Here is a 27,314-nt window from a genome sequence, read left to right on the forward strand (position 1 = left end):
TACGGATTCGTCCTTTATTTGAGCATTAAATGATGCGTCCCGTATTGAATCAATACGGAACGCGGTTTGTTCCGTATTTCCCTAAATGCCTGTCACACCACAACACTGAATTTAACAATAATGAACAAAATAAAACGGGAAATATTAAAGACAGCACAATTGTTCTGGCGCGGGAGGCACCCATAGAGTATGAGGCACCCCTCCCGCGAGGACCCCCTCCCGCGAGACAAAAAAAAAACATCCCCGTGGCTGCATGCGTGTGTGCGGCGCCCCGTCACCGACTCACCGTACCAAATCCTCTGCCTGTCTGCCCGCATGCCCGGCCCCTCCGCAGCCTGTCACACGCACCGCGCGATTTAAAACATGTCGGCTACTACAGCTGATACTCCACCGGCAAAAAAAAAAAGACGCCTTCAAAAATATAGACGAGAATGGGAAGAGGTAAATCCCTGGGTTTGCAGCGTCACAGGAGATGAATACAAAGCAAACTGCACGGTATGTCGGCGTGTGTTTTCTGTGGCGCATGGAGGACTGTCTGACATCAAACAGCATTCTTCAGGGGAGCAACATGTAAGATATGTACGATCACAGAAGACCCATCAAGAATTGTCACAGTTCTTCATGACTCAAACTACCCCTGAAATCGATTCGGTATGTGTATATTTGTGTTATTTCAAGATGTCAGTATAGTATTTCTATTTTCCTGCCCAGCGCCCAATAGTCAATGGCTGCTGGGCATATAGCCTAGACTATTTCAATAGACTATTATGGTTGATAGTTTATTCATGTTGAGTTTTTTATGTCTAATAAATAAACATGTATTTAATATAAATGAATCAATATAATTAAATATTGTGCCCATTTAAAGAACATTTACAGTTAATAAATACACAACATATACATACATAAATACAAAGAAAAACACATACACAATACATAATAGTATACAGATATAAAAGTCATACTGTTTAATTTCATTAACAATTTGTCATCCCACTCCTCCCCTAGGTTACTGCAGCGGAGGTGACCCAGGTATACCACACAGTAAAACATAATCTCAGCTACAACAGTGCTGACTGTGCACACAAGCTCAATCAAAAGATTCTCCATGTTTCCAAAATACTGAAGAAAATGACGTTGGGGAGAACAAAGGCAGAGGCACTGGTGAAAGATGTCCTGGCTCCGAAAGCAGTGGGTGATGTTCTCAAGGACTTAGCAACACCCCTCCCATTTTCCATACAGACGGATGCCTCGAATAAAGGGAACAGGAAGATGTTTCCCCTTGCTGTCCAATACTTCACTCCAAAAGGTGGGGTCACAAACAAAATGCTTGACTTTGTGGAGAATGCAGATGAGTCAGCTGCCGGGATTGTAGCTCTCCTTGAACAATCCCTAGAAAAATGTGGCTTGTCATTGGATCAAGTGACAGCATTTAGTGCAGACAACACAAATGTTAATTATGGAATTCACAACTCTGTTTTCACCAACCTGAAGAAGAAACAAAGATTTGCTGCAAGGGAACTGCCATGCCCACATAGTGCACAACACAGTGAAGTATGCATTAGACCAGCTCACTGTAGATGTGGAGAATGTTGTGCTGAAAGTATATGGCCACTCAAAGAGTTTTGCGACTTTTGTGATGTTCAGTTCCAAGAAATCCTACGATATGTCACAACCAGGTGGCTCTCTCTTAATCCAGCCATCCACCGACTGATGCAAACCTGGACTGCACTGAAGTCTTACTTCAAGAGCATGGGGGCTGAGTGTCCTAAACAGATTCAAGCTTTGTTAAAGCTCAGAGAAGAGGAAGACTCAAATGAGGAAGATGGAGACATAGTGGAGGTTTACCTTCTCTTCTGCAACAATATCCTATCCCTCTTTGAGGAAGTTGTAAAGAAGTTGGAGAGTAATGCAACCACCTGTGTTGAGTTATATTCCATCATGGATGACTTCAAGGAAAAACTCACACAGAGACGAGATGACCAGTTCTACGGCTACTTAACTAAATTGAAGCTGCAGAAGCTCCTTCCACCTGATGCGAACAGGGCATACACAGATTTCACTGCGTTTCTTAACACAGCAATTGGATATGTTGAGAAATGGTTCAACTTTTCAGAAGACAACTGGCTGTTCTCACTGCAACCTCTCTCTCTGCACCATGACACCTTGACCTTCACTGACATTGAGAAGGTGGCTACTAAGCTCAACCTCATCCATAAAGTGAATATGGATGAGCTTTATGATGAATGTACTGCAGCCAATAACATCCAGAAGAGGCTCAGAGGAGATTCTGAGGATGAATGGAAGTCCCAAGGTGTTGCTGGCAGGTGGATGGCTATTTTTAAAGAATCTGACCTGCCCAACATGCTGTCTATCATCAGCCACATACTGAGCATCCCAGCATCCACTGGATATGTGGAAAGGATTTTCTCCAGAATGACCAACAAGTGGAGTGACAGCAGGAACAGGTGCTCAGTGGAGCTCATGAGGAGTGAGCTCCTGATCACTCTCAACTTTGAGCAGTCCTGTTCAGAGTTTCACAGCACTGCTTTGAAAGACAAAGAGCTACTCAGTGCTGCAAGGAGTGACAAGAAGTACACTTGGAAAAAGAAGTAACAGCTATAGGAAGAGAGGGAAAGCTGTTAACTGTTGACTGTCTACTACACACCAAAGAGGACATGCTGTTTACTGTTTTACTCTGGTCTACACCAAATATGACATAATGCTATTTACTGTTTTACTCTGGGAGAGGAGGAGATATACTTTCAGATGAACCCATGACTTTTTGGCCAAGAGGGTTGAAGGAGGAGGAAGGGGGAATGTTTTGCACTTTATTTTTGTATTAAGCTTTTAATTTGGGTTTAAAAAAGTGTTTAATTGTATTGTTGTCCTCATTCAGTAGCCAAAGTGTCTCCAGGCAGGTATTGTTGTCCTCATTCAGCTATTAAGTGTCTCCAGGCAGGTTATAGTTGTTGTATGTACAGTAACAGCACTTGAATGTTCATTGCTAATAAAGCAATTTAAACTTGAAGTAGCCTATAGCTTTCTTGACTACCCCTTGTGACCCACCCCCCACGCTTTGCCGCGTGGACGTATAAGTGTCCCTTATTTCAAGATCTCAAAGGTGGGAACCCTAGACACGCCTAACTTCCTGAGGTGAAACAATCACTCTAGCTGAAACGATATCAGAAAAGAAAAAATATATATATTAACCGCTCTAGGTGTCTTGCATTTGAAAAAATATATATAAAGTGTGTGTGTGATACACTAACTACATGGCAGATCTACAAGCTTGCATTGAAAGCTTATAGAACAAAGAACAAAAAATCCTGAAACATTACCATAACAATGTCCTTGGAGCAGATCTCTGTCAACAGGCTAGAAACCAAGTGAAGGCCAATGAGACAACAGCTGAAGTGATGAGCAGAGCAGCTTGTAGGCAGAAATAGTTGTGTAGTCATACACCGTTGGGCACAAACAGCTGAAACACAGGACAAACTACTTAAACCATCTAGACTGGGTAAACTCCTTTGTAGATCAGCATTTGTGTGAATGTTCCACCCCCAGGTAAAAACACTTTGTGTTTGAAATAGACACTTGTGCCTCTAAGTTGAACACAACATAAAAACATCCAAATTCTGTCCAATAATTAGATAGGGAGGGATTGAAATTATGACAGGAAATGTAATTCAGTGGTGCTGTTGATTTACAAACATTACCTTAGTGTAACAAGAAGGTTCTTGGACTGCCGATCAGCATTCCTTCCAACAGCATAGGCAGCCAGAACAGCAATCACCGTTACAGGATCGAGGATCTCTTCTGGCAAGCTGATAACTCCTCAGACGCTCCACAAAGCCCACTGTGGATATTTAGATGAAACACAGAACAAATAACTTAAACCATCTAGACTGGGTAAACTCCTTTGTAGATCAGCATTTGTGTGAATGTTCCACCCCCAGGTAAAAACACTTTGCGTTTGAAATAGACACTTGTGCCTCTAAGTTGAACACAACATATAAACATCCAAATACTGTCCAATAATTAGATAGGGAGGGATTGGAATTAAGACAGGCAGTTGCTGTCAAAATGACAGGAAATGTAATTCAGTGGTGCTGTTGATTTACAAACATTACCTTACGTAACAAGAAGGTTCTCGGACTGACGAGCAGCATTCCATCAACAGCGTAGGCAGCCAGGGGTGTGTAGTCATTCAATTCGTCAGGATCAGCAATCACCGTTACAGGAGGGAATCTTCTGGCAACACCTCAGATGCTCCACAAAGCCTGATGTGTATAGTTCCAATATGAATGGTATTCCTCCAGCCACTGCACATATCTCCAGGACTCTCCCAAACTCTGGCATTCCACATGTCTGTCCAAAAGAGACCACCATTCCTTTAGAATATTTTGTCCCATTTAGGTGAGCAACTGATGTGAGTGAAACAGAGTCCAGATCATTAAACTTTCTCCATATTGCTTCTCGAATGGCAGCATCTAAGATTCCCACAGACAAAACTGAAACTCGCCCTGTCTCAATGCTTGTTTTAAAGAGGGATTGGCATTTCCAAATTATATGCCAACATAAGCTGATGTCTTGTTGCCAAAGTGTGCAGAATATTTTTAAAGTGTCCAGCATTGTGAACAATCTTTTTAAAGAAAGAATGTTTTGCCTCAAATCGGAGAGTCCAAAACTCGATTAATGGACCAAACTTCTCAGCAAAGGATAATAGGATAATGATGTTTAGGTTGTAATTGTTTCAGGAAAGACTTCTAAAACCAATTGTCTGTGGTCAGATATTTTGCTTTGTAGGTAGTACAGGGTTTCAGTTGTGAATGAGGGGCTACTTAACAGCTCAACAAGGTCTTTCAGTTCAAGAACAACACACCACGAGTCTTCGCTTTCTGGAACAAGGTGTCCAACAAACAGTGGAAGAAACCTCAGAAGTGCCCAGTTCTCATGTCCATTGCCACCAATAGTTCCATTTTTCGAAAAGTTTGTGTGTATTGCCTGGGGTCTGTTAGTGTTGTCATAAAATTGAAAGGGAAATGAAGCAATTTTACGATTCAGTTCAACCAATGTGAAATACTTTTTAGCAATCAGATCCGAAAGACATAAGCATAGTTCTACAGGTACAATTCCTTCCAAAATATCATGCAGAAAATCTGGTGGAAACCCTTTTACAGGATGAAAGTGGGTCAGTCTTCTTAACGGACTGTCTCTCTTCAAACCATCAACAACATTTACATTAGTTGTCTCAAGCACATTGACAGCTTCATCATACAATTCTGGTGTTCTTAAAGTAAAAGTCCCACTTCTGACATCATGCTGCTGAATATCTTTACGGCTAGCGAAACAAAATCTACAAAATTTGTCAACATTGAAACACTCTTGGAATCCAGCAAGTGAGTGTGCACCCAAGTTGTCAGCAGCCACAGACCAAACAGTACCTTTGATATAGGATCCAAGACTTTGAACAAATATACCAGTGTTCTCCAATTTTTGAATGTCTCTAATCAGATGCTCCAAAACTTTGCTGTAACCATACTGTTGTGTACAGTTTTGCACAATACAGCTAGATAAATTGAAGTTAATGTTGATCTAAGTCTTATTGGTAAGTTGGTTATCACCCAATATATAGCACACAATGTGTTTTTTTTTTGACGTTCCCAGCGGATTGCATAGTTCCAGATCATCAATATAGAGAAGAGATATGCTTAATTCCTCAGTAGTGTGAAGTGCGTTTTCTTTCCAATAATCACCATCCAGAAATGAACTGTAATTCCTGTCCACTAGATCTCTGTAAGGTTTCAACAATCTCCCTTCTTTCCAGTAACTTAGTCAACAAATCTAAAATAGGAACGTAAACAAAAACATGTTCTTTTGTGCATTTAGCTTATACTCCACTGGTTCAATGAATGTGAAAATTTTCTTATAAAATGTCTGCCTTTTACGGTCTGTGCCCAACATACTATCCCTTGAAAGACCTTTTAGTGGGTTCAAAGACTGAATTTCATCACACAATGATGTTACAACAGAGGCATCAACTGTACAGTTATGTTCTACCAAAACCTTCTCTACAACGTTCTTAAGATTTTGATGAGCAAATTCGCCAATGTCATATAATTCATCAACTACCTCTTGTACTGCTGAAACTTGTAAAAGTGTTTGCATGCGGAGAAATAAGGATGCCAACCTATTTTTAACAGCATTAACATCTTGAAGAGCTGGTTCACCCTCAGGTTCAAAATCATATGAAGGTGATGCCCCTGAATCACAAACTGTATATTCAGTGGTGGGAACTGTATCTTTCTCTAAAAGCTCTGGTCTTAAATCATTTAAAGTGGAAAACTTGTGATAACGACTTCTATTAGACGTAAGGGATGACAGTTTACTATACTTGTGAAGGCAACCTGTAAATGGACATGTAACAGTTTCCTTGTTTCTCACGTGAGTCTTAAGATGAGAATAATATGAGTCAATGTCACTAGGCTCAGAGAATGTGCACAAGTCACAACATGCGCCTGGTGACAATTTTATGATGTTTTAAATGCTCTTTTAAATGGTGCTTAAGTTCAGGGTGGCTTTTAAAAGTTCTGAAACAGTCTTCATAAATGCAGACAAGGCCTGAATTCCCCCGATGATGTCCATGGTCAGCAATAGTTTTCCTGGAAAAGTGAAGCTTGACTCACAAAACTTACATTTCCACTTCATGAACTGCTTGGTGGCATCTGAAAAGAAAGAAAATAAATGTTTAGTTCAGATATACATATAAATATAAACATCTCCTCAATGCTTAAATTATTACAGACAATACATTAATATCACTAATATTCCATAAAAACCTCACAACACGCCGCAGCGCGACACATTGTGAGCTTGTAGATGCTATTTTCAGCATGCAACCAAGTGTAAAATGACTTCTACTGGATATGTTGTCCACATGTCCATTCGTAACATTTTAGTTTAGTTTTTATTTGAAGAAATTGACAATATATTTAGTCAAAGTTTCCATCATGGCTTAGTTTTTATGTAGTTTGTCAGTGGAAAAAAGGTAGTCGATCATTTTGTGTCACAGTTTTAGTCGACAAAAACAATTCTGATGTCAAGGAAAAAAATAAAATAAAAAATGAGTCCATTATCTGCAGTGGAAGAGACTCTCAGAGTGTCTCTACCACTGCAGATATATGGACTCATTTTATTTATTAATTAGAATATCTCTACTAGAGCACAAACTGTCAGCGCGGGGACCTCCGGACCCCCGCAGACCTCGGCGGGGGTCCGCGACGGGGGGGGTCCACGGACCTCCGTGGACCGGGGTCCGCGGGGGGTCCGCACCTCCGCGGTATAGTCTAGTCCTTTTTGTACAGATCAATAAAACAATATAATGCAAATATTTCTTACAAAACACTTTCTTACAAAACACTACAACCAGTATTCTTATCTGTCAAGTGTTATCTGTACAAATGTCGTTGATAACTATAAACAAGAATGTTAACCAGCACATTGTGGCCAAGTTAGTTAGCACTGAGCTAGCACTGAGCACTGAAATCCTAGCCAGGCTTGGCCAGCCATGAGGCTGGCTGCTGAAATCCCTCGACAAGACAGTATCAATACAATAATAAACGTGAGCTAAGTGAGTAAATAATTCTTACAAAACACTTCACCAGTATCTGTGTTCAGGCAACTGAACGAACAGATGTTTCTAACTACTGTATAAACAAGAATTTTGTGAACAAGCACATGGACCAACAAGCAGCATTGTGTGCCCAAGAACAGCAGGACAAATCGCGGCAATTAACGCAGACTGTAACGTGTCTTAAACTCAAAATGAAACACTAACACTCGTCATTACAACCCATATATAACTTATAAGTTAATATATTTTTCATCGTGAACTAACCTTGATAAGAAGTGGTAGTTGGTTGGCAGTTGCTGTCTTGCTGAGTCCTTGCTGAGTTGCCTCACTCTGCCTGTCTCTGTTAGAATGACTGATGAGTATTGATTAGAGGCTGATTTAGAACACCTGCTCCCTAGCTGGCTCTGAGAGCCCACCTCCACCTGTGACTGGACTCTTGATTGGCTGTCAATTAAGCATGAACAAATCAAAAACAAAAGAAAACAAGATTGACACAACCTCTGCTAACAAGATAGGTTGTGCAGCCTGCACACCACATGCTGGGCAATGTTCAATGCAAACAAACTAGGCATTAAAGGCCTAATGCAGTAATTCAAGGTTTCAACTCAAAGCACTGTGAATTAGTTTCCCATTTTAATACATGGCTTCTTCCATATATTTGACCCTATTTAAACCACATGCATTCAGGGTTTTTTTTAGGATAATGTTTAAATGTTTTAATCTATTTATTTAGTACAGGAATTTTAGCCAGTAGTCTAAATTAATTAAAGGATGAATTTGGACTGGGCTACACCCTCCCCCTTCTGACTGTCAAGATGCCCTCATCTGACACCTTTCTTCTTCAGCTTGCCTGCCAAAGGTCATACCCTTGACCTTTGGTGTAAGGCTGTAAAAAGTACCTCTCTAGACTCACTTTCTTACGCTGAATCCGAATATATCAATGACGAGACTGTCTGACCTCAGGAAAGTGGTGAAAAAGGGCGCCAAAGTTTGTAAAAATGTCACCAATGCATCCAAAAAAACATATTTCCTATTTTCTTTTTTTAATCAAGGGGCATGTATTCCCACTTACTTTTTTGCCCCGATTCCAACGGTGGTTCCTCTACGGTGTCAGGAAGTGGGTGTAAACGCCTACTTCCTGTCCCCAGCCCCCATTTTCGGACTCAGAACGACAAGCTGAACACGCTGATATGTGTTTCCAAGCACACGGACATACGGTTCTCTTAATTGGCTAACCCTAGGGTTAGTTTCGTACGTGCGATAGCTCGAGAACGATAAGTCCGTCAGCCAAGTAATTGACATGGGCGTGTTCAGCTGCCCGAGATCTACGCTCTGACATGTCCGTGCGCAGGGAGACACATATCAGCGCGTTCGTCTAATCGATAGCTATGCGTGGATGCAACTTGCACTTCAATTTTCGACCTTTGTGGGAGGAGCTATCGTGCGTCAAAGTGTAACCCTAAGCTTCTGAACCACACGACCGTGTGTGGAGAACCACATATCAGATTGTTCGTCCTGACAAGCTATATAACATACTAAAAGATGGGCCCCTAATATCCAATGGTTTTTTACTTAGAAGCCTTAAAGAGGCTAGACAAATCACGAAACATTTTTTTTCAACAGGACCAATTCCATTAAATCCAGCGTGAAAATGTGAGTAAGAATAAGTGTTTTTTGAAAAAAAATAAACTAAATTGAGCTTTTGGGGCTGAAAAAACGTGTCTCTTTTGATTTGGTTGCAATTTAGAAGTGCAGTAGAGCTACGAGACGACTTTCATTGGATTCGGCGTTCTTGAAACATTCAGAAATAGTCTTGTTTGGAAAGAAAGGACCCCTATTTTTACTTCTAGACACATTTTTATAATAGCTTGATAAGTTCCATAAAGCCCAAGTTCAGTCAACATGACAAAAGTCAACACAATGAATTAAAGCAAGTTTAACTTTTGAAAAACCATGAATGTAAGTTAAAATTCTTAAACTTATCAGAGCTCATTGAGTTAAAGAGAAGAAGTCTATTGACTTAACCTTTTGATAATGTGAATTCATGAATGTAAGTTAAGATTTCTAAACTTATCAGAGCTCGTTGAATTAAAGAGAAGAAGTGAATCGAGATAACTTTCGAGACTGAATTGTTTTACAGTGTAGCCCTCCAAGCAGAACCCAATGCTACTGAAGTTTCTGACATTTGTTAGACCCAGTGCATGGGGTCCTGTTGCATCAGTACCATGCCACCTGGTACGCGGACATACATAGAACATAAACAACATGGATAACGCCTGTCTGCGCTCTTTGACGACATTCTTTCGTGTGAGGGTTTCTGAATCTGTGAACTATAAGTACCTATACATGCCGCTGCAAATATCTCCTGTGGCGCGGAAGCCGTTAAGTATTTTTAATTTTCTTTGTTTGACCGATTTGGTCGCTTTGATTCTTCTCTTCCTTCCTTTATTGACACCTCATTGTACCGCCTATCTGGCTAGCTAGTGGCGCTATAGCTATGACAGAGCAGATCAGAGGCAGGGACGTAGCCGCACAAGCCAACCGCACACCGGGAGGCGGTACAATAAACGGTAAACAAACAAGAAGAAAAAAAGCGACCAAATCGGTCAAACAAATACTTAACGGCTTCCGTGCCACAGGAGATTTTCGCAGCGGAATGTATAGGTACTTAAAGTTCCCAAATTCAGAATAACTTAAACTAAAAAAGGAATTCCCTTTCTGACCTGAGATCAGATTCAAAAAATGTTCTTCTACATCCTGACAGTTTTCTGAGAAAGCTATGTTTCTACGTCAGTCGTTCTTCGATTATTCAAAAGTAGCAGACCTACAAGCTCGTAGCGCACCACTCGGTGGATGGTAAAAGTCCTCAGGTCTAAATGTTTTAATAAGGGGGGCTCTGCTTAGCCCAGTCTGGTCTCCATGTCATGTCTTTGCCACACAGCGCTCCATCACCTTGAAACTTGGAAATAGAAGCCAGTCAATTCAACTCAACACTGACCTGACGTTGTTTTCCTCCCCTCCTGACCCCCTCCCTCTCCTCCTCCTCCTCCTCCTCCCCCTCCCTCTCATCCTCCTCCTCCTCCCCCCCTCCCTCTCATCCTCCTCCTCCTCCTCCCCTCCCCCCCTCATCCTCCTCCCCCTCCTCCCCTCCCCCCCTCATCCTCCTCCCCCCTCCCTCTCATCCTCCTCCTCCCCTCCCCCCCTCATCCTCCTCCCCCCTCCCTCTCATCCTCCTCCTCCACTCCCCCCCTCATCCTCCTACCCCCTCCCTCTCCTCCTCCCTCCCCCTCCCTCCCCTCCTCCCTTCCCCTCGCTCCCTCCCCTCCCCTCATCCTCCTCCTCCTCATCCTCCTCCCTCTCCTCCTCCTCCTCCTCCCCCTCTCCTCCCCTCCCCTCCTCCTCCCCTCCCCCCCTCATCCTCCTCCCCCCCTCCCTCTCCTCCTCCTCCTCCCCTCCCCCCTCTCCTCCTCCCCCCTCTCCTCCTCCTCCTCCTCCCCCCCTCCCTCTCCTCCTCTTCCTCCTCCTCCCCTCCCCCCCTCATCCTCCTCCTCCTCCTCCCTCTCCCTCTCCTCCTCCTCCTCCTCCTCCTAAACTAAAACTTATCCAGCCAGACTAAAATTATGACTAAGTCTAAGTGAAAACTACTCAAAAGACCATGACTAAAACTAAAATCAAAATGTGCTGCCAAAAAAACCCCACTGATTCCCATCACCATCCTCATATAACTCATAATATAGCCATATTGCTATAGTCCTCCGCTCTAAAAAAAAATCTGGACCCCCTCCCCCCCAAATCATTGTCTTCGTGTAAGTACAGTACTCAACTGGGGAAGATTCATGGTGATAACGATGTAATATAGGTATGGTTTTATCCACTCAATTCATAATTAACGTTCCACTTTTGGAGCTCTGGCTCATGGACTAAGAACCAAAAAATAACTGAACAGGTTCCCATTGGGAACCAACCGGTGGAAAATAACTAAACCGGTTCCCATTGGGAACCAACCGGTGGAAAAGGGGCCTAATAGACCCCAGGTGTGGTTATAATATTCAAATATGTGTATTTTTGGTTTCTTCCTGAAAGCTGAAAGCCTTTGAGTCAAAAGGCCCAATCGAAATGACACCATTTTAGTGACATCATAACCCTAACCCCTCCCACATTATCATACAACAACAGCTGTGGGCGAGGCTTAAGTTCAGGTGGGCGGTGCTAAGGTGAAAACCCAGGTATACTTAAAAGCATAGTTGTATGAAATACTTAAGTTGTATGAAAAACTTGCCATTATTATAGTGGTTGCAACTGTATTAATTGATTGCCTGAGTCCCGTGGTGGGAGTTCTGCTCTGGTTTTGGTCAATATTAAGTAGTTCCGGTCATTTTGTGGAGGGCACAGGGACCCACGCAGTAAAAGTAAATTAAGGTAATTTGTATTGTTGACCTATTTCTAAAATATTAGCACGACTTTCGTTCAACTTAGACCCCTCTATCACATGGAATTTTTTTTTGGGGCGTAGTGATATGGACACAAAAAACATAGTTCTGTGTGATAGAGGGGTAAAAAATAACGAAAGTTGCACTAATATTTAAAAAATAGGTCAGCAATACAAATAATGTTAGTTTTGTGGATTAATTTACCTTTACTGCGTGGCCCCCAGTGCCCCCCACAAAATGACCGGAACTACTTGATATTTCACCAAAACCAGAGCAGAACTCCCACCACGGGACTCTGGCAATCAATTAATACAGTTGCAACCACTATATTAATGGCAAGTATTTCATACAACTTGGAGTGCCACCTTTTTTTCCCACCCTAAAACATGATCATCAGGTATTATTACAATATAAGGGGGAAGAACTTTTTCCAAAAAGTGTACAGTATTTATTAAAATCATGCTTTTATGTGGACACGCCCACCAGTTCATTAAGTATGCCTGGTTTGCCTGGTGGGCAGTGTTGGGGAAGTTACTTTTAAAAAGTAAGGAATTATAGTTATCGTTACTTTACATTAAATTATGAAAGTAACTACTTTACTTTACTTTACTTTACTTTACTTTAAAAAATATATATATAAAAAAAACGGCCGATACCGAATATAGGAACTTTTGTTTTGAAGCTAGATCTATAAAGAATAGGGTTGGGAGACTTGGGACTTCATTAAAAAACATCTAATTAATTGGAGGCTTTGTGATGATTTCATCTCAATTAATCACATTTTAATCGCATATCAATAGGCCTATTTGACCTGAGCAGTGAGCTTTTTTTCTACATAAGCATAGGCAATAAAACAAGTAGTAATAATAATAGTGATAATATTATTTATATAAAGCTTCTCTGAGTACTAAAGACACTTTTCAAGGAGAACATGAGAAAACAAATAAAAACAACTTTATTAGAGAAAAACTGTGGAATGAGATTTATACAGGTCTGCCTGAAACCTGCCTGAAACCCTGACCATTAAACACGGGCAGACGCAACGATACAGTCTGCCCGTGTAAACGCAGCAGCGAGTGTGACTGTGAGGGGTTGGGGAAGGGGATGGAAAGTACATAGTGAAACTAACGTTAGCTCCCATGCTAGCTAGTAGCTTCCCTCGTCAACACTGCAGGACACCACCACAGATCGGATGGAAGCTGCAGCTGCTGATATCACGTTGCTTGTGCCCGTGGATGGGAAATAAGATTTAAAAGGCTATGGAAGCGTGGATGAAAGGCAAAGCACAGATGTGTGCAATACATTTGTGTCGGATCTGCCTGTGCATTCCGTCTGCTGCAGTGCACGTGTGTTCTGTCAACTTCTGTGTTGTGAGTCTGTCACTGGCTGCTGAATGCATAGTTAAAGAGCGTCAAAAGCATGCGCCCTTCCTGCGCTGGAAGTAGCAGATCTACAAGTTATCTACCCGTCGCAATGCCCAGCGTGTTGGGCTTGTACATCTGTGTTTCTCCCGCAGTTTAGTTGAATTATATTGATTCACAACTTTATTTGCCCCCGGCCCCTTCACTTCAGCAGCACAGAGACGCTTGTATGATAGACTCACGGAGCTGCAGGGCGAGACTTTTTTCACTGATCACATAAGTTGACATAACGCCATATCCGCGGGTAATGCTCGCACAATAACTATAAGGCCGTTATGGAATGGGGAATGTAAAGCGTTGGGTTACAAGTTACTGCAAATAGTAATTACGTTATGTAACGTAACGCAATGTAATGTCACGACACTGCTGGTGGGTGGTGATGGGTGGTGATCCACCTGAACTGAAGCCGCACCCACAGCTGTAGTTGTATGATAAAGGGGGAGGAGTTAGGGGAGGGGCTGATAGTGTGGTGTATATATTACTGTTTACTTCATTGGCCCGTTTGACTGTCAAGGGTTTAGCCTCCAGGAAGAAACCTAAATACAAAGTTAATACACCATTGCACATACAAACAACTCCAGGGTGTCTAATGAAGTACTGTCACCTCAGACACATGAAAAACTGGAAAAATAAAAAAATTGTGGCACTCCACCTTTAAGTTAAAAAGATCTGAACTATCCCTTTAATCAACCAGTGGGATTGGCCACATAAAAAAAATCATAGTACCTGATGATCATGTTTTGGGGGGAAAAAACCATGGCACTCCATATTTAAGTACACTTGTGAGGTATTTGTAGTTTACTTGAGTATTTCCAATTTCCAATACTTTTACTTCTACTCCACTAACATATCAGAGCCAAATATTGTACTTTTACTTCACTATGTTTACTTGAGTTACTTTGTAGATTTATTTTATTATCACAAAACATACGGGAGGACTAACCATTTCAGCCGATCAACAAGCTCGCAATGCAACTCATTGTGAGCTTGTAGATCTGCTATTTTCAAAAGATTGGTATACATTTGAAAACTTGAAATTATGACTTTCTGCACAATGAGTGAAACCTGTCCACCAGTGACATCATCGATGGGGACTTTCAAGCTAATAGAAATGGCAGGCTTTCTATTCCTGAAAAGTTGTTCTCACGATAATAAAAATCTAAATATATATATTTTGTAATCCCTAATGATGATGTAACTGGTGGACGGGTTTCTGAACTGCCCACATTTTAGTGCATAATGAAATGTAGAACTGTTTTGCCTTATAAAGGAAGTTAATGGAGGCCATATGGATTTGGCCTAGCTATCTGTGCAAAGTTTGGCGCTTTTTAGACTAATTGACGTGAAGTATGTTGTTGTATGTATGTTGAAATGATGTGTTTAAATCAACAGCTAAACTGAAGCCGCGCAGCGACGGCTCCAGACATTTGTGCATGGGGGGGCTGTTTTTTTTTTTTGCAGGGGCTACTGGATTTTGGCAAAAACTATGAATAATATATATATATATATACTACAACAAATGACATTCCAATCATTATATATTTTTCTTACGCTGTCTCTTCTTGTGGAGATTGTCAATTGGGGGGGGGGGGGGAATCCAGATTCATGTTTAGAGCGAGGGATAGCAATATGGCTATTTCTCCTCTATGTCCGTTATGGCTCTCTGTCAGTCATGGCTCTCAGGGCGCTGACCTGTTCCAAGATCGTGTCCATCTTCTGATGCATCTCCCCCAGTGCCCTGCGAGTCTTTCATGGCAGGCAGCATAGGGGCTCTGTTCAGCGTTGCCATTTTTCCAATTCTTCGGTACGCAAGACCAATGCACAGCCCAATCAGCAGAAATCTTGTCACCATATCTCCAAATAATGCTTCTTCTACGCTGATAGTCGGGGGAAGATCCATCAGGGTATTGAGCAGGCTCTCCAGACCAGAACCCAATTTACATGAGAAAAAAATGTTGTCCATCACGTACAGATACCAGCACACTAATTCCATGATTAGTTCCATGTTTTGATAGTTTCAGGGGTTTCGAAGAGACAGTGTAGAAGAGACGCTCTGAGCAGGGAGTACAGACAGGGAGGGAGAGAAAAAAATGCGACCGCCCTCTTCAAGAGGCAAGCGGGTTTGATTCAATGGTCGCGACGGACAGCTTCACGGACGCGCTCTCCTCCGCGCCCAAACCCCACGAAGAAGAAAACTTCAGCTACTTCTGACGCTCCTGACGCGTCCAGTGTGCCCACGGGGAGTCCCCGCAAGCACACTGTCGCGCACGTCGTCCCCTGCTGCGCGCAGCTTAAAAAACGTGTTTTTAGACAGCTGGTGGACAAATAAAGGTTATGGATTATTTCAGCATTCCAAAAATAAAAAGTATGATTTTATAGTAATGATTTATATAAAAGTAAGTAAATTCTGTCTTTCATATATTTTATTTATTCCATGAATATCTTTCATCACAGGCAGGGCCCCTGCCTGTGACGGCACCCCTTGTGACGGCACCCCCTGAGACGGCACCCACTGAGATGGCACGGGGTGCCATCCCATGGATGGGAGATGATGGGAGAGTGATGCTGCACACCACCAACCCTCCTGTCCTCCTGAAGCCAGAGAGGGAGTCGACTCTACACCTCCAACCCTCCTGTCCTCCTGAAGCCAGAGAGGGAGTCGACTCAACACCTCCAACCCTCCTGTCCTCCTGAAGCCAGAGATGGAGTCGACTCAACACCTCCAACCCTCCTGTCCTCCTGAAGCCAGAGAGGGAGTCGACTCAACACCTCCAACCCTCCTGTCCTCCTGAAGCCAGAGAGGGAGTCGACTCAACAACGCCACCAACCCTCCTGTCCTCCTGAAGCCAGAGAGGGAGTCGACTCAACAACAACCCTCCCGATAAGTCTTGATGAATTGAATACATACTGTAGGACCACAACAGTGTTATCCTTTTATTTTTTTAGCATGGTTGAACAGTAACTGCACCGCTGTAGTGTTTTGCAAGCTGTTATTAAAGTATTCAACCAATCAAAGCATCCGTCTACCACGTCATAGAATTGATTCCAAGACATCACTGTTGGTTTATATTGAATGGTTATAGGTCGTTGGTTTATTGAATGCTGATAGATATATATATATATATATATATATATATATATATATATATAATTAATTCTTATAGCGCTTTTCCAAGTGCTCAAAGCTACGAGCTTGTAGATCTGCTATTTTTCAATAGGGAAAGTATAACATAATGCTTAAAACACCCAAATGGGTTCCCGCCCAGAACATTTTAAGCCTTGTTTAAAGCCAACTCGGACAATAAAATCATGACAATAAACACAATTCTTTGTTTTTTGTAATTAGAAAGAAGAAAAACAACAAAAAATGTGTTGTACCCTGCCATTTTCTTCTTCTTTGTAATTGTTTGTTCAGCCCAAACATTTTTGATTATTGTCGTGATGTTGTCACCATCCGAGTTGTCCTTGTCCGAGGCTTACAGGTCTTTAAAGGAGAATTCCATGCTAGAATGCTTTCTTACCTTTCTTTGTAGTTGTTACGTCCCCACCAAAGAGGTCCAGGTGTTATTTGTAGTTGTTACGTCCCCACAAAAGAGGTCCAGGTGTTATTTTGTGCAAAAGCTCCTTATTGGCTATTTCCCTTACCATAAGCCCTAAATGAATTGCATTGAATTGAATGGTAATTGAATGGGGCTATGGGGTGTTGTGCTAATTCGCTTATTTCCATCAAAATAAGTAGTAAACTGTGCCGCTTGGGATATTATTTACATTATGAAGAGAGGATATATACAAAATAATTATAATGTTGAGCGATGGAAATAAGCAAATTAGCACAACACCCTATAGCCCCATTTAATTTCCATTCAATTCAATGCAATTAATTTAGGGCTTATGGTAGGGGAAATAGCCAATAAGGAGCTTTTGCACAAAATAACACCTGGACCTCTTTGGTGGGGACCTTCTAGCATGGAATTCTCCTTTAAATACACTCTATAGGGCACACAATTTACAATGTAGGCATTTAGCAGACGCTAAAGAATCTATAGTAACGATAATCCAGAGCGATTTACAGTAAGCAAGAGCAACACATCGTAATACATGAAATGATCAATAATCCTAAGCAAGCTAAGAACCTAATATCTGTCTAACAGTAGAATATACTGCATGTACAGTGAAGCTATGAGTATAGTATACATTATAGAGTGATATGTGCTAGTCTACAATAGGCTAAATTGATTATTCAAACGCAGATTCAGTGCAATAAAAAAAAGATAAATAAATTATATATTTGTAATAAGCACGTTGATTTTCTTCTGACTATATATCGTCATAAGTGAGTTTGCAAACTCGCTAATCAGTTTGCAACACACTGACCTGCTGATTTTTTATTTATTTTTGTAATCAAAAAGAGAGAGTGCTCCTTCAATCAGCAGGTACTGCATGGGTGCATATCTTTGATCCGACGTACAGTCCGACACGCATTAAACACGCATGTGTCTTAACCGGTCACGCATGTGTCTTAACCGGCCACACATGTGTCTTAACCAGCCACATATGTGTCTTAACTGGCCATGCATGTGTCTTAACTGGCAGCACATGTTGGCGCCACGGGTGAGTCTTCACCGGCCACACATGTGTCTTAACCGGCCACACATGTGTCTTAACTGGCCACGCATGTGTCTTAACCGGCAACGCATGTTGGACTCTTAGTATGTCGGACCAATGTATGTGCCCCTCCCAGTAACATGAACATGAAATAGATCATTCATTCAAGCCCAGGTCAGCGCAAGGTGTGTCCAGAGCTCTGCGTAGGTTCTGCCAGAATAGTCCAGGGTGACGTCCAGCCTGGGACCAGCTCAGGTAGGTGTCTCTCTTCACCAGCCTCTTCATGTGATAGTAGGGAGACAACTGGTGGGCTGGAATGTCCTCCAGAAACACCAGGATCAACACGTCCTTCTGCTCATCGAACAGACGGTAGCTGAATGCACAGACATGAGAGGAGATAAGACACTTCACAGCAGGGGTGGAAATTAGTACTCACATTTTTTACTTAAAGATGGAGTGAGTATCTGCAACCATGTCCCAACTCAAGAATGACAAACAAAAAAACAAATAGTTCCTACTATAGCATAATATATACTGCCCCCACCTGGCCATCTGCATCTCTCTAGAGCACCACTCACTCTCCAGGTAATGATGACTGATCACACAGATGATCTTTCTGCTGCCGTAGATGGCATCTGTAATGTTCTCTATGATGGGAGCACCTGGAGACAAATTATGCAAATAGTTTAAACCACATTTGAAACTAGTTCCCATCTGATATGTAAGGCATAATGTCTGGCTAGGTAGTCATCGTTGAGTTGATGGATAAATCACAGACAGGGTTGATTTATCATTATACAACAGGTCGTTTCGAGGAAGCAATGTGATTGGTTTAAACTGCCTTCTAGCCATGGTTCAAGCTAGCTAGTTTCTTGGGACATTTGTGGTCATATTGACTACATCTGTCATTAAAAAAGAAAATTCAGCGATTGTCTTAGTTTTAAGGGTAACTGTCATTGCAATATTACACTCGAGGGTGTGGTTTAACGTGATTATTGCCACCACAGTGATCTGGTCAGGAACGAGACATCGTCGAGTTCCGCAAGCATCACTGCAGTGTAATATTGCTTAATTAAACAATGACCACCTATATGTACATTATCCCGCTTATTTCACAGCTACTTAGTACAGTACATACATTAATAAACAAAATGCAAGTATGGCATTGCTTCCAGAAACATGGAAGTGAGTGTTGATCAAATAGAATACATTTTTGGGTGCTGCATCATTGAGAGCAATGTTTAGCTGTGAATTACATTGTGTGCGTGTGTGTGTGTGTGTGTGTGTGTGTGTGTGTGTGTGTGTGTGTGTCGAAAACCAATTACACTCTGGCATTGGGTCCTTTAATCCACATCTTTATTACGTCATCATTGAGAGCTAGTTATACATATACACATCATGTAATCTGGCACCACTGCCGTATCAGGCACAATTTGCTGGGACGGTGCATACGCATCAAAAGTGGCGGGACGGCTGGGGCGGTGCATACGAGTCCCGGGCGAAACTATTACTTGCGCGCTCTGCTTGCGCAAGTAAATACTTTCAGAATTTTACCCCCAAAAATACACTGCTTTTCTAAGACGGAGATAATGTCTCTACCTGTTTACGTGTTATGTTAAGGTATCACAAAGAGACAGACATACTATGTCACATTTTGGTCACATATTATGTGACCAGATTTGACTGAGAGCCCTTTCAAGCCTGTTTTCTCAATTTGCTTTTTTCTGCAAGACATTACTCTATAGGCCATAACTCCAAAACTGGTGGGTCAAAACCAATATGTAAATTTGAAGCCCTGATTCCCTGCTTTCAAAAATTCAAAAGTCCCTCAGTCAAATTTGGTCACATATTTAGATAAATACAGTATAAGTGAGAGACAGAGAGGTTTGTGCCTGGTATGAAGTCTCAGTGGTGCAGACAGAGCCTCCAGCCCTGCTCTCCCTCCAGCACTGGAAGCATCTCGTTGTAAACCCAGAGCTCATCGTGAACGTTGTAGGAGATGAAGGCGTCGTAGCGCTGAGGAGACCCTCTCTTTCTTTCCTTGGCGTCGTACAGGAAGGCCAGGAAGAGGTAGTAGCCGTAGAGAAGATGCAACCTCAGGAAGTGGTAGGTGAAGGACGCGAGCAGAGTCAGCACGATCACGCAGGTGGAGGACACGTAGCAGACGAAGCTGGAGTCCACCCAACACGAACGATAGTCAAAGTCCAGAAACCTGCTTCCCTTCTTAGCCAGAGGATAGGCGCATGTGTAGTGCTGAGCATCAACCACCAGCGTCTGGTTGTTGCTCAGCATCCACTGCTGGAAGTCGAGGTTGGAGCAGTCACACGTGAAAGGGTTGCCGGCCATGTTGACGTACCTGAGAGCGGGCAGGGAGCGAAACACTGAGGCGTTGACCACAGTCAGTTCGTTGCGGCTCAGGTCCAGCCGAGAGACTCGTGTCAGGTTGGCTCGCGCCAGGAAGTCCAGGGACTTGAGTTTGTTGTCGGAGAGGTCGAGAGCCTCCAGGTATGGTATGGGGTGGAACGTCTCCGCATACAGGTATGTCAGAGCGTCGCTCCTCAGCGCGAGAGTCTTCAGCTGTGACACGATATTGAATGTTTCTGTGTTTGGTGTTGGCATGTTGGCATGTTCAACCGTGAGCTGTTCTAAATGTGGCATGTATCGGAGCATGTTTGCTAAAAGTCGATCAAAATCATGTGGACCGGTCAGTAAAATAAATTGCACCCTATAGACCCTGAGGCTCGTCAGTAATGGGAACTCACGGAATGGTGAAGATGTCACTTTGTCGGGGATATTGATCATTTTTAGACTAAATGTTTCCAGTTCATCCAGTCCTCCTAAATAGAACACGTCGAACGTATCCGAGTTTAGTTCCACGTCTAAGTGCTTGAGCGATTTCAGCCTTGACACGTCGCCCTTGCTGAGCCCCGACACAATGTTATTGTTTAAATCCAATAATTCCAGATTCTGCAGACCAGCCTTGAACGTGTCACCAAACGTCCAAATTAAATTGCCATTGACCGTCAGGGCCTTCAACTCACCGAGGTGTTTAAAGACACACTGTTTGAGCGCAGAGATCTGGTTGTTGTCCAGATGAAGGTGTGTGAGTTTGGTTAATTCTAAGAAGTCTGAGCAGCTTAAATTGCTAATGCTATTGTGCGTCAGGTTCAGCATTCGCAGCATGGACATATGCTTAATGTCTCCTGGCACCTTGGAAAGGTAGTTCTGGGCGAGATTTAGGCGACTCAGGTGTGTCATTTGTGTTAGTGAGCCATTAGACAGTTGACTCAGGTAATTTTCTGATAGATCCAATTCGCTTAGCCGCGTACAAGACGACAGTTCGTCACTTAGGCTTTCTATGCTGTTACCACGCAGGATGAGTGTACTCAATGTGGGTATGTTGTCGCAGGCGATATCTACGATGCCTCTGTCCATCCACATGGACATCTCAAACATATCTAGGTACTCCAGTGAATCAAGGCTCTGTAGAGCCTTTCCGATGGATTTGAAAGACATGTAGGTGTCTCTAAAATACACCTTGGTTACGTTCCTGAGAAAATTCTTGTCCGGTATGTCCCACTCCCATCCGTGTTCTGCACAGCATAAGGACAAGTCGATCGTCTCGAGATGCGGAAACACAGCCGTCGTGATGCTAAACAGGTTTAGAGACAAAGATATAACCCTTAACTCCCTGAGCTCAGGACAAGTTCAGTGGCAGATCTTTAGACTCAAACGACTCGTACGTATAAATGGAGATGTTCAGGACCTGTAAGCGCGGCAGTTGTAGGACGGGGATAATATCTGTGATTTGATTCGACGTCAGACTCAGTTCCTGTAAGCTGGGGAGAAACCCGAAGGCAGCAGAGTTGAAGAATTTGATGTGGTTGTGATGCAAGCTCAGCTGCAGGAGGTTAGACAGCCCTTGGAACATATGGTCGGTCAGTGTTGCCAGCTGATTATGGTCCATGCGGAGCACTTTAAGTTCCGTCAAATGGCCAAAAGCCCCGTCGTCTACGTGATCGATTGCATTGTTACTCAGCACCAAATATCTGAGATTCGACAGGTGGTGAAAATCTGTCCTGTTTATCGTGCGAATGCGATTAAAATCCAACGCTAGCGATGTGGCGTCTGCGGGAATGCCCTCAGGCATGCTCTCGAGGTCCCATTCCCCGCAATCCACTGAAATGCCGTCGGTGACATTGTTGGAGTAGACAACGGCGCAGTCTTTAAGCAGGCGAGCCGCTGTTAGACCAATGTGAAGCGAGCACAACAGAAATACGAGGGGAAAACAAAGCCAGCTTCCTGGCCGTGGCGGCATGGCTGTCTTCAGTTTTAGGGCCAACCGGGTGCTTTTGGTGGAATGACTCTGCTGTGGACACTGGTTGGTGACGACACTCTTCAGCGTTGACGATCTAAAGAGTATACGACAGTAAAACAGTTACAGTCAGAGCACAACATGTAACCATTTAACAGTTGAGTGTCTGTGAGGTCTTTCTGACCCATTTTGAGATTTTGAAGTTGATTATCTTCGCCTGTGAAACTCTCAGAATGTTCCCTTTCCTTGACTTTTCCTAAATATTCACCGTTAACCCGGTCGAAATTTTGATATTACTCTTCCAGATTCTATCAAAAAGGTTACACACTATCTCTATAGTCATGTGTTCAAGACGGATCTGTCCGATATTTCAGATTCCATCAAAAAAAAAGTCAACAAAAAGTCTAAAAACCTTAACGGAGCGTGCAATTTACGTGAAATCTTTCACAGACTTTCCTACTAGGCTGAGGAATATATCCGACCCTTTTCACAAATCTATAACAGGCGTTGGTAGCGCCTGTTATAGAGCTACCAACAGGTGGATTTTTGAAAAACACATTTTTGGAACAAAATGCCTCAAATTATCCAATTGCCATCCAAGGCGTAAGAATAAATGGTTTTATCTAGCATCAGTATTATAATGACTCAAATATTAAATAATCTGCATATCAGCACCCCCACCACCTCAGGACATTGTGGTACTGCAGCTAAAACTGCTTTGAAAGTCCAGAAAGAAATGACAAGGCCTGGTTATATCAGAGTGGTGATTGAGGCTCAAACCATTAGAAATAACATTGAGGGACATAGACAATATGCTATTAAAAGAAGTTTTAAAATGCATGTTATTTGCGCTTTAAAGTAGAATATAATGCAAAAGTTGGATGCTTCAGATTAATCTGTGCCAGGCTCTGTCGGCTCCAGGATGAAATGACAGAGGGGACATTTGAAAATGGAGAGGGGGCACATCTCATTCCTGGTCTCTAAACTACCTCGCCCTGGCCAGCCGGGGTGCCTGAAGGAGGGGAAAGGAACTGGTCGGAAATAACGTGTTACGTGCTATATACGTCCGGCGGGGGAAACTCTCCCGTCAGGTTAAAAGAAGCAGCTTGGACTCCTTGTGCATAGGAGGAAGCATGAGGTCAGTCCGCAAATTACTTGTTATAAAAGTCAAATGAACAGCTGCTTGTGTTGCTGTTATTTGTTATAAATATTATCACATTTGCTTGATTGCCTGCAGACAGTTTGTGATCGATCAAAATTCAATTTGAAAATTGTGAAATCATGACACTGACTGACTGGACTGACAGAGAGAGACTGAAAGAGAGAGTGAGAGAGAGAGAGAGAGCCTGAGAGGTCGTCGGTCCATGCCTGACAAAGTATTTGAAATAAAACCTTTTTTTTGTCCACACACAGTCCTACATGACATGACAGCATACCTTTTCACTTCACTCGCATAACTTTGTTTGTGAGCGGAGCCGTTGTGCACTCAATTAGCCTACATGTGTCCAGTTGTTTTTGTTTCGTTTCCATTGTGTGTATAATTCGACTGCATGCGTTGCGCGGTGGTGCGGCCGATCTACAAGCTCACAACGCGTCGCGCTTCAACGCATTGTGAGCTTGTAGATCTGCTCTAATTCTGCAGCGCAAGCCAGCACGGCACAGCGCAGCGCAGAGGGGGACAACAGGGGGGCCCACGACGGGACAGCCGGGCGTCGCTTAACGGTACGATGAAGAAGTGACGGCGGTTGGAAGGAGGAGGCGACGCACGGCCATTGGAGGCCCCCCAACCGACTGCAGCTTAAATAGGTGAAAAATCAACTGTGACGGAACGGGCTGCGAACTGCGATGCAGGGAGAACGTAGCTGGCTATATTTTAGCTCTGACTCTGAGATGGAAAGTGTTTAAAAAAAACGCTGCCTAGCGCGAGGCCTTGCATGCGCGAGGCCTAGTGCGGCGGCACCATTCGATCTACCCTAAAAGCGGCCCTGCATAGAGGTAAACATGAACCTTTTGTAGGCAACCTCAACACAGCTTCACTCAGTTTGTCACTAAGTAGTCTATCTTTTGTTCTGTTACAAGCATAACACTGTGTGTGTGTGTGTGTGTGTGGGGGGGGGGGGGGGGGGGGTGTGTGTGCCATCTTAAAGTTACATTGTGGGCGTTTTCTGATTTTTCTTTGCAATCATCCCCACAACTCTAGATAGATTCCGAGGGAAGATGACAATACCATACATTATGACTGCAGCCATATTGTCAATATAGAAAGCTCAAACTGACCAAATGTACGCCATAACGGTCAACTGTCACTGTACAAGTCACAGTAAAACACATTTTTGTGTGGCGTCCATCTTGGACGAGTTTCTCATGCTCATAAATTATGAAATAGAAATCAAGTTTACATTTCTATTCCATCTGGTTCAAAGGTTATTGCCAAAGCTACTGTACTTTCTGATAGGGGCCAATATAGAGGCCATATTGGATTTCCAGCAGCAAGTTGACTGGTTTGTCCATATAGCAGGGCAAATGAAGAAATCTAAAAAAGGGGGTTACCCAAGGTGGGTATTTTGCATTTTTACATGATATATCGTGTAAAAATGTGAAATAACCGCCCATATATGCCTCATATGGAATGTAATCAGCTCCATTGGATTCCTTGCCCCCAAAAATATAGATTTAACCACTGCAATCTTGATTTTAGGTCATCTAGGAGGCGAGATATTGAGAAAATCGTTTTTGAAAGTAGCCATTTTTAAAGATCCAAGATGGCTGCTATTCCGACCTCGAAAAAAATGGCAACAGACATTTTCTGATTCGTTAGGCTATAAGGTTTCCAAAAAATATAGTTTTAAAAATCTTCGTCTTTAGCCTACGAAATGACATAAGGAACCTGACTAGATGTATTTCTCATTTAATTTACCACTTAAATGAGTTACCCATAATGTTAACAGAGCAGAGGGGAGATGGCAGACAGAGAACCTGACGCTTTTAAGGGACGTCACTGCCATTACGAGCGCCGACTTTGAAGAGTGGAATTCCCAATAATAAATCCCGATCCCAACTGGCTTTGTTATTCATAGATATTTTGAACATGTCACAGGCTTACTAATATGTTCCGTGGAGCTCCGACGGTGTGTTTTACCGTTGTCAACTTGTTGTATAATTAACTTGGCTGAATAGTTACATGGGAATATAACCCAGCTAAATGGAGGAGTGGCATATCCTGACATTTTCAGCTACCTAGTGAATTCTCCAGATGAGTATTAATAATTAGTCTTGCAAGATGCTTGATACCACACTGTTTAGATAAGTTTCCACAAATACATAGCATATAAACCAGAGCAGAACTCAGGCAATCAATTAATGGTAAAGCAGAAGCAGTAAAAATGATTATTAATTAGTGTAACATACCTTCAGAGAAAATACCAAGGTCTCACACACAAAAGCTGGAACTCACAGAACCCAGAAGCATAGGATGTTTATCTGAGTAAAATATCAGATGGTCATTATAGAAGAATACACATCCTCATTCGATTAACATGCATAGTGTAAACAATATTTTTAAACATGTTATAATAAACCCACCTCGTGCGCCCAGCGTCTTTTCTCTGCATCCCTCTCTTTCTCTCTGTGTACACAGTGCAAAAAAAAATCGATCAGTGTTTTACGTGCTTTTCCCCCAAAAATATTGATCTATTATACTTTGAACTTCAAACATGCTGTTAATCAATAATTAACTCTGTGTCAACCCTGGTCAAACAGAAAAGCAGAGTCCACGTGAACTTGAGCGACATGTAATGTAGCCAATGGTAACTGCGTGGGCGGTACTGAGCGGTATAGTGGCAGCTTCCGGGTTCCCATCTAGAATGAATGAGAAGGATGGTGCACGGAGGCGCGGCCTAGGCTCCTGTGGGAGGTTTGCACATGCTCAGTGTAAACAGGAACTGCAATGATGAGGTGTCCAACAGAGGTGCTAGAGGTGCATGAGAGTTGCTGACACTGAACTGAAATAATAAAAAGGATATCACAAAAAGAGAATAGTGCAAAGTTGATTTTGTTTTTATTTAAAAAAGTATATCAATTTCATAACTGTGGAAAAAATGTTGTGTATAACAGACTGAAAGATAAAGGACAAGTACATTCACTAAATGTTAATGTTTTTGTATATTTTCTTTTGTGGATTTTCCATGTTCTTTAGTACATGTGAAATGACAAAAGGAACATGGATACTGTTCATTCAAGTGCTGTGGATGATACAAAACATTTGAAAGGGGAAGGGTGGCTGCTGTTTAATTCTCAACTGTTCTGGATCTCATTATTTACATCACAAGTTATGAGCTTTCTATCTAGCACCTATGCTGGAACACTCATCATCGCAGTTCCTGTTTACACTGAGCATGTGCAAACCGCCTAGGTCGCGCCTCTGTGCACTATCCTTCTTATTCATTCTAGGTTCCCATCGCCAGTGCACTCTACACACTGGTGCGCTGTACACGCACAACCCTGCTTCTGGGTCAAAGTGTTTATGCATGTGCAACAAACTGTTGCCTTAACCCTTGGAATGCCAGTCCCAATTTTTTTGTTTGGGTAACAAATTGGCATATTTTTAATTCATCGTTTTAACATACAAGAAAGATCTGGTGGATTGAAGAGATGTTTTTTTTTCTTCATTCATTGCAAATGTATTATCTCGATTCGCCACCAGATGGCGGGAAAGCACCATCATGCTGATTTTGGCTAAAATAGACGGATCTTCCTAAGTCACTTCCGGTTGAACGATCAACAACATCCTGTAGTATTTTGACCCTAGTCAATAGCTTGGCTGGTCCGGATTGCTAAGCTAATGCTATATTTTTCATAACTAAGTCAAATTAACCTCAAATCAACCCCAAAAGATCGCAAAATATCAA

Source organism: Protomyctophum parallelum (genome assembly GCF_964188405.1).
Source record: "Protomyctophum parallelum genome assembly, chromosome: 12".
Lineage (NCBI taxonomy): Eukaryota > Metazoa > Chordata > Actinopteri > Myctophiformes > Myctophidae > Protomyctophum > Protomyctophum parallelum.